This window comes from Ceratotherium simum, chromosome 22 (genome assembly GCF_057802395.1).
Source record: "Ceratotherium simum simum isolate JZ-2026a chromosome 22, ASM5780239v1, whole genome shotgun sequence".
In the NCBI taxonomy this organism is placed as follows: domain Eukaryota; kingdom Metazoa; phylum Chordata; class Mammalia; order Perissodactyla; family Rhinocerotidae; genus Ceratotherium; species Ceratotherium simum.
Window position 1 is genome coordinate 33,763,890 of NC_141921.1, and position 15,963 is coordinate 33,779,852.

The window sequence follows — 15,963 nt, forward strand, 5'->3', positions numbered from 1 at the left end:
CAGCTCGCTCTGAGTCCACTCCAGCCGCCACACCAGTGCCAACGGCCTGGCCTTGCCCTGCCAGCCCCAGGGGCTGCTGCAGACTCCCATAGTGGCACGAATTCCTGGAGGCTGGTGCAAGGGTGGAATCAGCCCTGCTCTCCACCTGGGGCACCCCAACCCCGTGCTGGGTGCCACTCCCACCCAGCTGCCTCTGTAGCCCCTGGAACACTCCTCCAACAACCCCCACCATGGCTCTGGAACTCTGTCCTCCTTCTGGAACAGAATGCAGAAAACCAGCTGTGCAGCCCTGGGTACATCACATCTCCTCTCTGAGCCTTGGGCTTCTCATATGTGAAATGGGGTAGCTAACGCCTGTCCCTTTCATTTACTCCAGGAGATGGTGAGGATCAAGTGAGACGACGGAGACGAACGCGCTTTCTCATCTAAGGCAGCGTTCTCAAGCGGCCGTTAATCACCAGACGAGGTGGCGCACGTCCCAGTGTGTGGAGGGAGGGGCGCAGCCTGATTAAGAGCATGTTCTGGGCCAGACTTCCCCGGACCTTAGCAGAGTTGGCTTAACCTCTCAGAGCTGCTGGTTTCTCATCAGCAAAGTATCCTTTCCACGCATCCTCACTGATGACAACTGCACGGGTGCAGGTTCTGTGATCATCTCCATGCTACAAACGAGGAGGCCGAGGCGAGGTAAGACTTGCCCGAGTCCCACTGATTAGAGGCGGCAGAGCACCGGCTCGTCCAGACCCAGAACCCTTGGCCGTTAGGCTGTGCAGCCTGCCTCACAATCCGGTAGCTTTGCTGATGCTGGAGACAGCCCTGGATGACCCTCGTGCCCCGGCTGATTAACGGACTCCAGAATCAGACGGGTGGATGGAACCTCCAGGACCACATCCAGAGCTCCCCAGCCTGCTCACTGGGCAGGAGAATCACCTGGAAAGCTTATTAAACCAAAGATTGCCAAGCCCCTCCCCAGACCCCTGCATGTGGGCATCTGCATGTTTCATCTGAGAGCCCAGCACAGGCCCAGAGTCTGGGAACACGGGTCTCATCCAGCCTCTCTCCTCTCGGGACAAACCCAATGTCCAGGCCCCCCAAAGATGGGAGGTGGTCCCCTGCTCAGCAGACAATGCAGGATTGCCTCCCACCGCCTCACCGCGAGGACGCAGACCAAAGAGGGCACGAGGGACTTAACGTGGGCTCCAGGCCCAGACAGATCTGAGCTCGAGTCCATCACTTGGAACCTGGCTGTTGTAGGCAACTTATTTCTCACTGCCCTGAGCCTTGGCTTCCTCACCTGTGAAATGGGGGGCTATAGCGACTGACAGGATTGGTTGTGGGGATTAACTGGGATAACGTCTGTGAGTTGCCAAGAGCTACATGAATATGTTATTATTTGTTCTAACTCCCAAACGAAACTAGAGAATGCTGAGCCCTGCTTGACAGCGCCCTGCAAACAAAGAACCTTCGGTTCCCAGGAAGATCATCCAAACACCAGGCTGGGCACATTCCTCAACTGCTTAAAGCCCTATGACTCCTTGAAGCCTGGTGCACGGGGGCTGACAACAGTGGACTCTCTTACTGCTACCTGGGGATGAGACCCCCAGAGAGGAGCCAGGCTCTGTCCTGACCCCAGCCACAGGCCACCAACGGCCCGGGTGAAAACCCTACCCCAAAGTAAAGAAACATTCCCTTCACAAATATTAGCTCTCAGGGTCATTATCATTACTATTATTAATAATATTCTCATTCCTCTGTCTCCAGAGGAGGAAACAGAAGTGTTCATGAAAGAAGCCATGTGTGTGTGACGTGCTCGTGCCTACGGCGGGGATGTGTGTGTGTTTCTGAGCACATCTGTAGAAGGACATTTATGTGATATAACCATCATACACACTAACAACAACGATAACAATAATAATACATTAGAGAGGGCTCACCGAGTGCCAGGCACACTGCAAGACCACGTGTCATCTCCCCTCGCCCTCACAGCAAACCCCACGAGGTTGTCACATGCTTGTCCCTTTATACAGACAGGGACACTGAGACTCAGGGAGGGGAAGCAGTGACCCAGGGCCACCCAGCTCGTCGATGGCAGAGCCAGGACCCCACCGGGCTCCTGGGGTCACTTTGGCTTTACTGTCCTCCCTCTCTGGGACTTGGATAAGAGAAGCAGAGGGACTGGGCAGTGCAGCCTTGTCCCTGGATGCCCAGAGGTTACCGTGTCCACTCCCCGGGAGGGTGGGAGGGGACATTGCCATGAGTACACGACCCCCAGGGACCTGATGGGCTGAGCCCAGGTCACCAGGGAGGCCAGATGGGCCCGGGCGCTTGGCCACAGTGGGGGTTGGCAGTGCCACATCGGGGGTCTGACAGAAGAGAGAAACAAGCGGGGGCTCCAGGGGTCCAGCTCCTGGTGAGGGCGGGGTAGCCATGAGGGAGGGGACCAATCCAGAAGGGGTGAAAGGCCTGGCTGGGGCCCTTCCTGGCCCCGTTCCTTGACAGTGATATGTCCCAGTGTACCCTAGGCCCGGCTGTGGCACATCATCAATCTGCAGGCCCAGGACACAGACATGAGGATCCCACATCTAGGGCCTCAGACTTGAAGAGCCAGGAGTCCAGCACCAGGGGTGGTTCTGTAACCTCAAGGGTCTGCATGCACCAAACTGTTAAGAAATCAGCAGCTCCGTCTGTAACCTAACTGCTGTGTGTCCTTGGGTAAGTCCCTTCACCTCTCTTGGCCTCTGCTTCATTTTGATCTGATGATAAGACTCTGAGTCACAGCCTCTCTCTGCTCAGGGGACAACGCTGGCCCACTGCCCATCACTTACCCCATGAGCTGGATATGTGAGCCAGCCCCAGTCCCCGTGGATGGTCGACGTGTCCAGCAAGTTCACTGTACAACAGGAGACAAGAGAGCATCAGACCCCGAGGACCCCCTTCCCCAGTCCCACAAGAGCAGCCTGACCCGGCCACACTGGTGGGCTCAGCCCTGCACACGCCAGCTCCGTGTCTCTGTGTCCTTCCTCACCTCCCCTATCCTTCAAGGCTCAGCTCAAGTTCTCTCTCTTCCTTGAAGCCCTCCTCCACCACCTCGGCCAAAATGCAAAATTCTAAACCCCTAGGCCACAAGCTGCCCAGAGTGCGGCTGCCCTGCTGGTGGTGCAGTGGGGTGACTAAGACGTGGGCTGTGGAATCCAGGGGGCCTGGGCCAGAATCCCAGCTCTGCCACTGAAGAGCTGTGGGTCCCTGAACAAGTCCCTTCTCCTCCCTGAGTCTCAGTTTCCTCCTCCAGAAAATGGGGGTGACAGTGGTTCCTGTCTCGCAGGGTGTCGTGAGGCTGACCTGACCCTGTCTCACTCAGGGGACACGATGGCATTCAAAAGCACCCATGGACGTTCCTGCTGTGAGGTCACGCCCCCAGGAGGACTGGCCCCACCTTTACAATCATCAGCGCCCTCCAGGAGGTGCCCGGCATCTAACAGGTCCTAAGAGCTGCCTCCTGTGAGCGCCTGGGCCCTGCAAGCAGCACTTTAGATGCCTCGTCGGTGACCCGCACGACAAGCCCGAGCGGTGGTCCTTCCTATCTCCATTTTACAGGTGAAAACGCTGAGCCTCAGGAGGTTCAGGAATGTGCCTGGAGCCCCCAAGTGTGGCCGGCAGGGCTGGCCTTCAGACCACCTGCTGTGGCATCCACAGACAACGCCACCAGCCCTGGTGGCCTGGGCCCAAGCAGCAGGCCCTCTGAGCAGTCACCAGGGTTGGGAAGGGGCGCTGGCCCGGAAGGCAAGTCTGTTCTAAGCCAGACCCTCAAAGAGGACCCCGAAGTCGCAACAACATCATAGAGAGAAGAGTCGGCCTCTGGACTCAGACCCTGCTGGGCTCACATCTCAATACGGCTACTTAGTAGCAGGTGACCTTCACTCTCTGAGCCTCAATTTCCTCATCCGTCAAATGGGGATAATAATGCCGCAGGGTGGGGGAGGGTAAACCGTCAAGCTGGAGTCAACGCCTTTGCCAAAGTCCTGCCCCACCCTCCTCTCTCCACGTACCTCGGACCTACCCACTCACTTACAGTGATGAAGTGCACTTAACTGTTAAGAAATCAGGGCTTGAATCCCAGCTGTCTCTAACTGCTGTGTGTCCTCGGGTAAGTCCCTTCACCTCTCTGGGCCCCTGTTTCCTTAGGTCTCTCTGGTGATAGTCGTAGGAGAGGGCTTTCCATTTCACTCTCTCTCCCGCGCACCCCCTCTCCCAGCCAGCAATCACGGGCTTCCAACTAACCCAATCAGCCGGCAGGTCACAGAGGGTTAAAGCTGAGGCCCTACTGGAACTTTCCTGCAGGGAGGCTGGGTGTCCTGCCTAAGATGTGAGTAGCTCTGTGCCTGCCCCTCAAAGATGGAGACAAGTGTCCTCAGGAAATGCTGGAGTGAGGATGCTTTTATTTGCTGCTTTTCTTCCTCCTCTCTCCCCACCCCCCCCCGACTGTGAGGGGCCCAGGAGGCCGGCAGGCTGGAGAGAGGGCTTGCAGAACCAGGGAGGGGCCTCTGCGCGCCTCCCTGGGTCCCCAGGGGCCAGGTGGGATCAGGGGATGGAGCCCACGTCCGCAGAGGGATCTCCCCTGCCCGAGCTGGCTCACTCCAGGGGCGCAGGCAGAGAGCCTTCCCGCCTCCCTCCCTCCCTCCCAGGCAATGAGAGAAAACTGGGTCAGGCGAGCTTTCTCCTCCTGCTGGCTGGTGGGAGGGGGAGGGGGCCGCACTGCAGTTTCCCCCAGACCAGCAGGGCCTAGTTTGGGGAGAGGGTGGGGAAAGGGGACCTATGGGCCCCCCCCACTCCAACCAACATCCCAGATGGGGTCTCAGAGCCGGAGGGTCCCTTCTCCAGCCTCCCCTGGATGCAGCTCAGACCTGCCCTGATGCAGGGGCGATCCGAATGAATGTCCACTGCTTGGACTTCTCCCCCTGGAACACTCTGACTATAGGGGAGCTGCCGGCAGACCCCACTTTCCAGGCTCTTCCCTCCCCTGGGAAGCCCCACCACATTTGTGGCTGATTCTTGATCACCCAGCCAGGGGGCTCAGATAATCCAAAGATAAGTCAAAAGTCAATTCCATCGGATTCAGGAAGAGCTATAGGATTGCAGAGTTGCTTGTTTCAATTCCTTCCGGACCATTCTCTGTCCCTCCCCTTCTCTCCCTCTGTCCCCCTCTTCCCTACTTCATGTCCCCTCCCATGGGGAAAACACAGAGTATCTCTCACGGGAAGCTCCAGGCCCACAGGAGGTTCCATCAGGGCTGGAGAGAATTCCAGCATCAGGCCCACCCAGTCCTGGCCCGAGTCCTCTCGGAAATTCAGATTCTCTGGTCACCAGGCCCGGACTCTCTCCTGCCTCTTGCACTGCTGGGCTATGTGACATTTGTGAAGCCAACTCCCCTCTCCGGGCCTGTCTCCCCACTTGCAAATGGAAGGACCGGACTCAATGGTCTCTCAGGGCCTTCAGTGAAGTGAACCAGTTAACCCCTCTGTGCCTCAGTTTCCTCATCGGCAAGATGTCCGTAAGCGTCCCTCTTGGGCCTACCTGCCCGGGCTGTTCTGGGGGATCGGACGGGTCCCCCTCCTGCTCCGAGAAGCACAGATAATTCCTAAGCCTCTCCTGCTCGGCTGTGGAAGGCATTATGCGATTTATTTTTTTCTCTGGCACCGTCACCTTCTCCCATTCCATTTCGCTGAGACTAATACTTAAATTGATTTACATTCCCCGAGGACGCGGCACATGATGGTGAGGCTGGAGAATTCGGGGTGGTCAGGGGACGTCGGCAAGGATGTGAATGCCTCAGAGATCAGCCCAAAGTGGTGGATAATCCACACCAGAGTGAGAAGGGGTGGGAGCCTGGTGGGGCCCTCCCCAGCCCTGTGAGGGACCTGGCGAAGGGGCACTTGGCCGGGCTGGGGCACTGTCACCTCTGCAGGACCCCAGCTGGGAACACAGCCCCCTCCTTGAGTTCCAACAGCCTCTCTGGCTGGTCCTGGCTCTGCACCAGCCCAGGGATGACGCCAGAGGGACTCCTGGCTGTCCCGTGGGTACCCTGCTGCGTCGATCGGACAGGCGTGGACTGGCCCTTGGACAATGCCTCCCTCCGCCTTGGACAAAGACTTCCTGCCTGCCTCTCTTTTTGGACATCACCTCTTCCCCAACTGTTGCCCCTCCCCAGACAAGTCCTCTCTCTCAGGCCAATGGTCAAAGTCCCCTCCCCAGGGGGGTCTGGGGTTTGCCAGGCTGCAATTCTGGAGGGTGCTGGCTCCTCCCAGGAGAAGAGAGTTGAAGCACGGAGTTGGGGGTACACTGCCCAACACCCAGAGCCTCGATGCAGGCCCCCGCAGCATCCTGCTGGGTGAAGAGACTGTGCCCTTCCCCCCCTCCCAACCCTGGGAAAGCAGTCTTTTCAGGCCACAGCTCTGAGAACCCCCAGGCCCCTTGTGGCCCAATCGTGCCCTCTTCCCTACTCACCTACCCCGCCAACCCCCAGTTCTCTCCTGGTGTCCCAGGAACCTGCACCTCATCACTACCCACCCCAGCCAGTCCTGCCCTGCCTGCCACCCTACCTCGCAGCTCCCCTGCACAGCCCGTTTCACTGGAGACTGTGAGTTTACCTATGTGGGTGTTTTTTCTGTGCACATGCATTCCCGTGGGCATGAATACAAGTTTGAGGGTTCCCTTATATATGTGCTAGCTGTCCATGAATGTGCATATTTTTGTGTGCATGCATCTGTACATGTATGTGTGTGCACGTGTGTTTGCGCACATGTATACCGGCTGCATGTCTGTGCGTCTGACTGTGGGTGGTGTGGGGGGAACTGTCCATGCATGTCAGTCTCTACAGGCCTGGGTCCATGAGCGTGAGTCTCGATGTGTGTCCGTGTGTGTGTGTGTGCTTGTGGATACGGCTGTATCTGCGTGAGCTGCCCATGTGTGAGGGGCTGGATCTGTGGTGTATCTGAGTGGGGACGAGGAATGTCCCTCGCCCCTGGCTCTGGAGCTCCGTTCCGCAAGTTCATCCTGCCAGGGTGGGGACCCAGCGCTGAACCCAGGACATCACCCCGGGATCCTGCACAGAGCACCAGGTGGGCCTCCTCTGGGCAGAGCTGTGGGAGCAGAGGAGGTCCAGGGTAGGAGACAAGGCACGGAGCAGAACCCAAGGCAGCATCCTGGGCTGGACCTGGAGTGTCCAGTGGGGCTAAGCGGGGTATGTATGAATGTGTGTAGGTGTGAGGTTCTGGGTGTTGGGGGAGCCTGATGAGTGCCCCCTCCCAGCTTTCCTGGTCACCTCCCAAACCCTTTGGTCTTAACTGCTCAGCCCACACCCCTGCTCCTGCCCCCCACCCGCATGTCCCCTGAGTGACTGGACCACTCCGGTCTTGCCCTCCAGGGCCTTGCCTGCCTCAGTCCCTCTGCAGCCCCTCACCCTCTCCTCAACGGCCCTTCCTCCCAAGGCTACCCCTCCTGTCCACCAAAGCTGCCTCCCCTCCAGCTGCTACTCCCTGGCTGCTGTCCCTCCTTATCCCCCAGTCCTCCAGCTCGCCAACCTTGCAGACCCCCTGACTCTCACTCCTTGCCCCTCATTGCTGCCCTCCCCCAAACCCCGTCCTGGTCCCTGGTCCTGTTTCTCAGTTTGTGGTCACCACCTCTCAAGGCCAGCCCCAGCCCCCTTTTTCTTCGGCTCGCTGAACATCATCCTGCATCCCTGTATTCCTCGGTCACTCTGTTCTCTGTCCTCCGTCCCCACCCTTGTCCCCTGGTCCTGTCCCCTGCCCTGTCTCTGTCCCCTCTCTCCTCTACATCTCTTCCCTTGTCTTCTGTCCCCCTATCCTGTCCCCTCTCCCCAGCGTCCAATCCTCAGTTCTCTGTCCCCAGCTCCGAATCCCTCAGTCTTGTCCTTCTGTCCCCCATGCCTCTGTCCCTAATCCTCAAGCTCTCTGGTCCCTGTCCTGTCACCATCTCCATTACTCCATCCCTTGACCCCGGGTCTCTGCCGCGGTGCCATCCCTGCCCCCCCAGGCCCAGGGATCCCAGCCCCCTTGGCGCTCAGGGTCCAGCGGAAGGAAGTTGAGCCTCGGGCAGCACCGCGCCGCGCCCCCGGCCGCCCCCGCCCCGCCGCCGCCGCCGCCGCCGCCGCCGCCGCCGCTCACCTTCGCCGCGCGCCGCGGACACGCAGGTGGCCGCCGCCGCCGCCGCGGCCGTGACGACCCAGAGCGCGGGGGCAGGCGGCCCCGGGCGGGGGCCATGGCCGGGCCGGGCAGGCGGGGGCGCCGCGCACCCTCCGGCTCGGCCGCGGCGGCCCGCGCGTCGGCGCGCTCCCCGGCTTTCCCGCACACACGGCGGCCGGGCGCACACACCGGCGCACACGCCGGCACACAGCGCACACGCGGGCACCCGCGCCCGCCGCCGCCGCCGCCCCGGGCGGGGGCCGGCCCGTCACGGCGCCGAGCCAATCAGCACCGGGGGGGGGGGGGAACAGGGCGCCCGCACGGCGGACACCGGCCCGCGGACCCGCCGCCGCACGTGCGCACGCTCGCACCCACCGCACTCGCCCGCCCGCGCCTTCGGGGGCGGCGCGCGCCCCGCGCCACACGCCCCACACCCGCACGTGGACTCGGAGCCACCGCGACACTGGGACACGCAGACCCGCCGGGGAGTCCCTGTGTGCGCGCACACACACTCTGACACGCACGACCCTCGGACACACGCGCCCGGACAAAGTGCCCCGCGCGGTGACACACTCGGATGAATTTTCACTAGTTCGCGGGCAGAGGCTCGGAGACAAACTCAGAAGCACTTTTAGGTAAAAACTCTCTCCCCTCCCCCATCCTAGTGACTCGGCATGAAGGGGGCACCCGGCGTTCAGGGAGGCCTTAGAGTGAGGTGGTCATGAGCGCAGGCTCGGGGACCAGACAAGCCGTTAAATCCCAGCTGTGTGGCCTTGGGCAAGTTTCTGAAGCTCTCTGAGCCTCAAGCTCCATGTCTGTAAACAGGGATAACAGTATGCATGTCCTAGGGTGGCTGTGAGAATTAAATTGGAAGACCCACAGCCTGGCGGCCAGTGATGGCCACTGTTCTGGGATGATGGTGATGATCATTCCCTGCCTTCCCCTCCCCTGACTGTCCCCACCTCCAGCTCCATTCCCAGCAGCAGGGATCTCATCCTGGGAAGGCTGCAGGCTGTGGGGGGAGGGCAGGGCTGCCGGGCTCCTTCCTGGGCCCCTGCCTACCTCTCTAAAGCCCTAGGAGCACCTGGTGGGCCAGGCTGTCTGGGAAGCACATAAGAGACCTGCGACTCCTGGGGGCTGGCCCTCAAGTGTGGGTGCCCACTGGGGGCTTGACTGTGGGGGCCTGCTGGGGGCTGACTCCCAGCTGGCACAGACCATTGCTCAGCGCCCTCTGACTCACTCCAGCTCCTGTGCTCACCAGGGAAGAGCTGGGCCCACGGCTGGAGGTTATGTAGAATGATAAAGGCTGTTTGGGGTGGGCATGCCATGGGCCAGACCCTGCTTTAGACGCTTTATAAACTGGCTCTACTTTGAGAGTCACACAGCCCCGTAGGGGAGGTGCAGCTAAGGAAGCCCAAGCACAGAAAGGCCATCGTTTGCCTTGGATCACACAGCTGGTTAAATGCTAGAGGTGCTCAGATGCAGCTCCGCTGGACTCTACAGCCCACTTCTTTCCTGTGCATTTTCCTGTGTTACAGAAAGGGGGACGACAGCTCAAATTAGGAGCCCTTTTCTAACAGCTCAGACCAACCACCTCAAAGATGTAGTAAGCCCCCTGTTTCCAGAGGCATTCAAGCAGACACTAGCTAGAGACTGTTCTGGGATGCTGTGAAGGGGGTTGGGGGAGCAGATTGGATGAGACCCGGAGAGGCAGACTCCAGTGCCCACATGAGATAGGCAGGCCCCCGATGAAACCCCCTAAGGAGCATTCCCAGCTCCCGCCAACATTGCCGTGGGGAGGTGAGCCCAATTTTCTGCGTTTTCAAGAGAAGTGGTGTATCTGGAATTTTGATGTGGTGTCTCCTAATATTTAAAGTTGGCAGCTCATGCAAACATCTTATTAACACCACAGTGTGGGCCAACCTGTGGGTGGAGTGGCCACAGCCCACAGGACTCCAGACCTTCCGTCCGGGCTCCTCATGTGGAAGAGTCCATGGCTGGCAACCTGCTCCTGGGGTGTTGGGGGGTGGGCAAGGCAGGGCGGAAAAGTGCAGACGGAGTGCAGGACGCAGTCACGAGCACTCATGGGCATCACCCATCTCGGCCAGGGCTCCCAGAAACATTTGTTGGTGGGGGAGGCTTTGCTGCGGGCTGGCGTTCTGCCTCCCCAGGTCGAGGTGGAGCCAACCAAACCTGGGTTTTGCCCATTTTGCAGGTGAGGAAACTGAAGAAAGCCGGTCTTCTGGAGTTGGGGGATCCCTGAGGACTTGGTGAGCATGAGGGCAGTTATCCGTCAGGGGTCTGCTCCATATTCCGAATCCTCTTTAGCAAAACAAGAACTTCATTTCACCAAACGTTCTGTGGGATAAGAGCAGCTTGCTGTTGGTTGTCCCCCTGACCCCTCTGGAGCTTCCAGGATGCCCCAGCCCAGGGGTGCCCTCTTCCCAGGGTCTCCCCCTCCCACCCTTCCCCTCTGCCGGGCCTGTGTTTCAAAGTGGCAACTTGCCAATCTGCCAGTGGGAAAGAGGGAGCCATTAGCCCCGGCTCCGGGACCTTTGATATATGCAGCAGGCAAGGTGGGGTGGGGTGGGCAGAGCTGGACTTGGCCAAGCAGGGTGGCCTCTGAGCCAGCCCCTCCCCTACCTCGGGGCCCTTCCCCGACCCTCATCTTTTCCTTCTGGGAGTGGGAGGGGCAGTTGCAGGGACATCAGACAAGCCCTCATTACATGTGGGCCCTCCCAGGAGTATTTCTTCTCACTTCACCTTTCTGAGCCTCAGTTTCCCCAACTATACAAACGAGGATATGCCACCAACTCAGAGTTTCTGTGAGGCTCATGTGAGTTCACAGATGCAAACACGCTTGGAAACCTCTAAAGAGATCTCAGAGTGGAAGGCATTAACATATATTTATATATATATTAGATTCCACATAAAAGTGAGATCATATGGTCATTTGTCTTTCTCTGTCTGACTTATTTCACTTAGCATAATCCCTCAAGGTCAACCCATATTGCCACAGATGGCAAGATTTCCTTCTTTTTTATGGCTAAATAATATCCCATCATACATATATACCATATTTTCTTTATCCATTCCTCCATCGATGGACACTTACATTGCTTCCACGTCTTGGCTATTGTAAATGATGCTGCAATGAACATGGGGGTGCAGGTATCTTTTCAAGTTATGTTTTCATTGCCTTCAGATGAATACCCAGAAGTGGACTTGCTGGATCAAGGCATTATTATATTTAAAGGAGGGAGCTGGGGCTGGGCCGTTCCGCACCCCAAGGGATGAACTATGCAGGGCCAACTGCAGGCACAGGTAGAAGAGACGTTCTGATAGGAGATGGGTGTGTGTGAGTGTGCGGGTGGGGGCAGTGCTTCGTGGTTAAATCCCCACTCATCCCCGAGCCGCCCTAACCCCTGCCCTGAACGTCTTACTGCCCCAAGCTGTCTCCCTCAGGGCCTAGACTCCAGCAGAGAAACCCTCACCCCGCAGGCCCCTCTCACCCTCAGCTTGGTCGCTCTGTGAGGAAACTGAGGGGGCAGGCGTTCCTCACATTTGCACAGAAATCTGTCCTTCTCCCCTGGCTGGAGGACGAGCTGCTGGAGATTTTAGGAGGAGCTGGATTCCTGACATGAGGCCCATGTTGCTTCCTCACTTAGGGCCTCCATTTTCCCATCTGTAATGTGCCTGCTTCTCCTGTTTCCCTGAGCTGTGAGGGGCATGAAGGGAGCTTGGCACTGGCACTCCACTGGGCTGGCGCTGGAGTTCCTGGGTAATAAGATCTGACTCTGCCCATGAAGGGCTCCCAGGCTGGAGGGGAGGCAGCCCCCGGAAACGAGTGAGGAAGTAGCTTATGTTACATAGGAGAGGTTCACCTGGACCACAGGGATGTGTTTCAACTTTGTGCTTCATCTCGAGAGCCAGGGCAGGGCTGTCTCAGACAGCCCTGTCAGATGGAGATACAGTGTGCGCCACATATGTAATTCCATTCTTTTCTTTTTTTTTAGTTAAAAAAGTAAAAAGAGGGGCTGGCCCGGTGGCGCAAGCGGTTAAGTGTGCGTGCTCCGCTGCGGCGGCCCTGGGTTCGCCGGTTCGGATCCCGGGCGCGCACCGACGCACTGCTTGGCAAGCCATGCTGTGGCAGCCTCCCATATAAAGTGGAGGAAGGTGGGCATGGATGTTAGCCCAGGGCCAGTCTTCCTTAGCAAAAAAAGAGGAGGATTGGCAGATGTGAGCACAGGGCTGATCTCCTCACACACACACACACAAAAAAGTAAAAAGAAATAGGTGAAAAGAAATATAATAATATATTTGCGTGAATGTTGCCTGATATGTAATATGAATTTATGAACCAATTCACAATGCAACAGCTCTGTACTGAGCCCCTCCTGGGTGCCAGGTGCCAGGAATGAGATGGTGGACCACACAGACCTGGTCCTTCTTCTCATCGAGCTTCCATCTAACGGGGAAGCAGATAATCAAATAGGCAATTACAAAATCCCCTTCCACATAAGGGAACATTTCAGAAACTGTAGGCACCAAAACTTAAAATAAAATTTACAGTTTAAAATATTTAAAAAAAAAAGTCCTCTTTAAGCAGAAAATAATGTAATTTAGCCCTCTCTCAGTGCTCAGGGTCATCGCTGTGAACAAAGAATCACTGAATCTTGATGTGGAGAAGGACCTAGAGATGAGTTAGTTGAAGCCACTGCTTGTGGGACAGAATATGACAGAGGTGCGTGGATCTCCTTGCCCTTATAGACTAAGGACCTCAGGCTTCTCTGCTTGAATAGTGTTTCTGTCTCCTCCCTCTCTCTCAGGCTGTCAGCCGCCTCTTCTTCCTGCTGCAGGGCCCCTGCCTCTGACAGTTCCCACCAGCCCCCTAAGTTGCTGCTTCTAATCTATTGTGGACTAAATATATATATATATATATATATATATATATATGAATGCTTATTAGAATTGTATGTAAAGTAAGAGTCAATGGGTTCTAAGTGAGGGACCTCCCTAATAGTGAAGAATGTGAGTTTCGAGTCAGCGACTGTGGCTGCTCAGAGGTCTCTTCTGCTTATTCCCGGTTGTTCTCAGGTTGGAGGGTAAATGAAGTGTCGTTATAAATACATAAGAGGCTTATTAATGGCCGGGCATGCACAGACTAATTGCTTCCTACTGTTTACATATAATCAGTCACTTTCACCTTTTGGAACCACTGGCAAGCAGCAGAATGGAGTAGAGAGATGACTAGATTGGGATGGGCCTCAGAGGTCTGGGCTGCTCCATCCTTCATGCTCAAGTCTTTCCTGTCCTGAAAAAATCCAAACCAAACCAACCCTTTCTGTCTCATTCCCTTGCCTCCTGCCTTCTCCCTGTCTCCTCCCCTTCCCAGCACACGTCTTGAGGGAACCGTCTCTTCCCACGGACTCCGTTTCTTTCTCTCTCAGTCTCTCCTCGTCCATTAGAGCTTCCACAGCCCCTCAAACACCACCTGCCCCAGACCGACACGCCACAATTCTCCGCCCCACGCTTGGCCCTCGTCCGGCACCATGGTCCGCCCAGCTGTACCACCAGGAACCTGGCCTTTGTCCCAGCACCTCCTTCTCTACCAGCTGTGCATCCACGACACCCAAGTCCTTTGACTTCACCACCCAAACCTATCTTGAATCTGTCTGCTCCTCGCCATCTCCCTCTCCTCTGCCACCAACCCGGTCTGAGCCCCCATCACCTCTTACCTGGGCAACTGTGGTGGCCACATCCCCGTCCTCTCTGGACACTCTCTGGCCCCTCCGGTCATGCACCACGCTGCAGCCAGGAAGGCCATTCAGTGCAGAAGATCGTGGTCGGCCCCTGTCCCATGCCCTCCCCTCCCCTGGTTAGAACCTTTCCAGAGCCTTCCACCGTTCTCTCTGGATAAAGGCCCCGTCCAGGTGGTCTGGACTCTGCCACCTCTCTGGTCACCAGCTTCTCCTCTGCACTTCCTCACGTGCACCGTGCCCCGCCCACACACAGCCTGTGCCTCCGCAGCTCCCTCTTTGGGACACCACCCGCCCCAGGATCCCCTGTTCCTCCTCGGGGAAGCCATGCCTGACGCTGGCCTGAGTCAGCTCTCACAGAGCCCTGCGCAGTTTGGAATCCGACTGCACGTGTGTGGCTTCTTGATCCACGCCACCTTCTGTGAGAGCAGGGACCCCCTCTGCTCCTGCTGGGCACCAAATCCTCTACAGCTGGCGTGCGGGCAGCCCTCCATAAGGACTTTCTGCCTTGGCCCTGGCTCCCTTTTGAGGCCTGGCCCAGAGCTGGAACGGAGGCCAGGTTCTTTGCCACGAACTGCCTGTGTGTGGCAAACTGCCTGTGTGTAACTTTAGGTAAATGGTGTTACCTCTCTGGGGTGCTGATTAGCCTGGGGAGGGCTCTCAACATCTAGGATAATAGGGCACAACAGTCACTATTCTTATTCATCTTAGGAACAGCCCCTTGAAGTAAGTTCTATTATTATCTACACTTTATAAGTGAGGAGAATCGGGTGGGGGGGGTGACATGATTTGTCCACCATACCACAACTCTTAAGTGGCAGACTTGAGATTCAAACTCGGATCCGTGGTTCTGAAGCCCAGGTGATTAGTCGTGACGCAGCTGGGAGCGGGGAGAGCAGCGGGTACTCAGATGAGTGGAAAGCCCAGACCAAGGGGTTGGTCAGCGGCGAGGGAGAGAGCAGATGCCACGTGGGCTATTGGTCTGTGGGTGAGCTGACGCTTCCCCGAGCCCTGCAGACTCTGCCAGGAAGGCAGAGAACCACATGGCCTGAGGAGAGGCCACCGCTGGGCAGCCGCAGGAGATGGCACGTGGAGGTTCTGCCAAATCTGGGGTCTCCAGGGACTCCCTGGCCCCTGTAGGAAGGCTGGATTATCAGGCAGGGCCTGGGCCAGGCCAGAGCTGGGCTTGACCTGTCTGCTTGACTGTGGGGTAGAGCAGGGCCACCCCTGTGGAGTGTCAGGGTGATGGGGCTCCCAGGCAGCAGCCGGGGGGAATTTGTTGAGAGGGAGCAAAGAGCTTGGGCCCTGGAGTCAGACCTGGTTCGAATCCCAGGCCTGACCCTTCCTGTGTGCAGTGTGGCTTTGGGAGCCCACTTTACCTCTCTGAGCCTCAGGTCCAGATCTGTGAAATGAGGACCACACTATCTGCTCTTTAGGGTTGTGGAGATTAGCAGGCGCCTGGCACACAGTAGGCCCCCGTGCATCACAGCCCTTTGCCCCCTCCTGCCCCCCATCAGCCCCAAGACTTTCCTCAGGGAAAGGGAGAGATCAGGCCGTGGCTCATTATCAGAAAGAGGAGCACTAATATCCTTGATATTAAAAAATAACCTTATCATCATTCTGCCTTGTTGGGAGGAGATGAGCCCACATCAGCATTCTGACAGATGGGAGCGGCTCTCTGTGTTTGCGATGTTTGTGGGAGAGAGACAGACAGACAGAGAATGAGGGAGGGAGGGAGAGAGGGAGAGAGACACAGACAGAGGGGGTGTGGGGTGTGTGTGTGAGCCTGGGTGACAGTGACTTGCTGGGGGGCAGAGGTTGTGTGGAGGAGAGTGTGTGGGTGGGTGGCCATGGCACCTCTCCAGAGCAGGGAATAGTTTGAGGAGGGTGACTTGGTAATACCCAATATTGAATGTATTGAAATGCTAAGCAGCTCTAAAGATCTGTGTCTGATTTTCATTAAAGCTGCAGAGGCAGGGGTGTGATGGGAGGGGCAGGGGCTCCATCAC

General features: G+C 57.5%; 1 protein-coding gene across 1 annotated transcript in view; it reads right to left on the minus strand.

Moving 5' to 3' along the window:
• EPHA8 (EPH receptor A8) overlaps nucleotides 1–8,205 on the minus strand; it is a 35,417-nt gene extending 27,212 nt beyond the window's left edge. The window contains exons 1-2 of the mRNA XM_087446600.1: nucleotides 8,178–8,205; nucleotides 2,823–2,887 (exon numbers count right to left, since the gene is read on the minus strand). The gene's annotated coding sequence lies outside the window, so the exon portion shown is untranslated. The remainder of the gene's footprint in view (nucleotides 1–2,822; nucleotides 2,888–8,177) is intronic.
• Nucleotides 8,206–15,963: the final 7,758 nt, after the last annotated feature.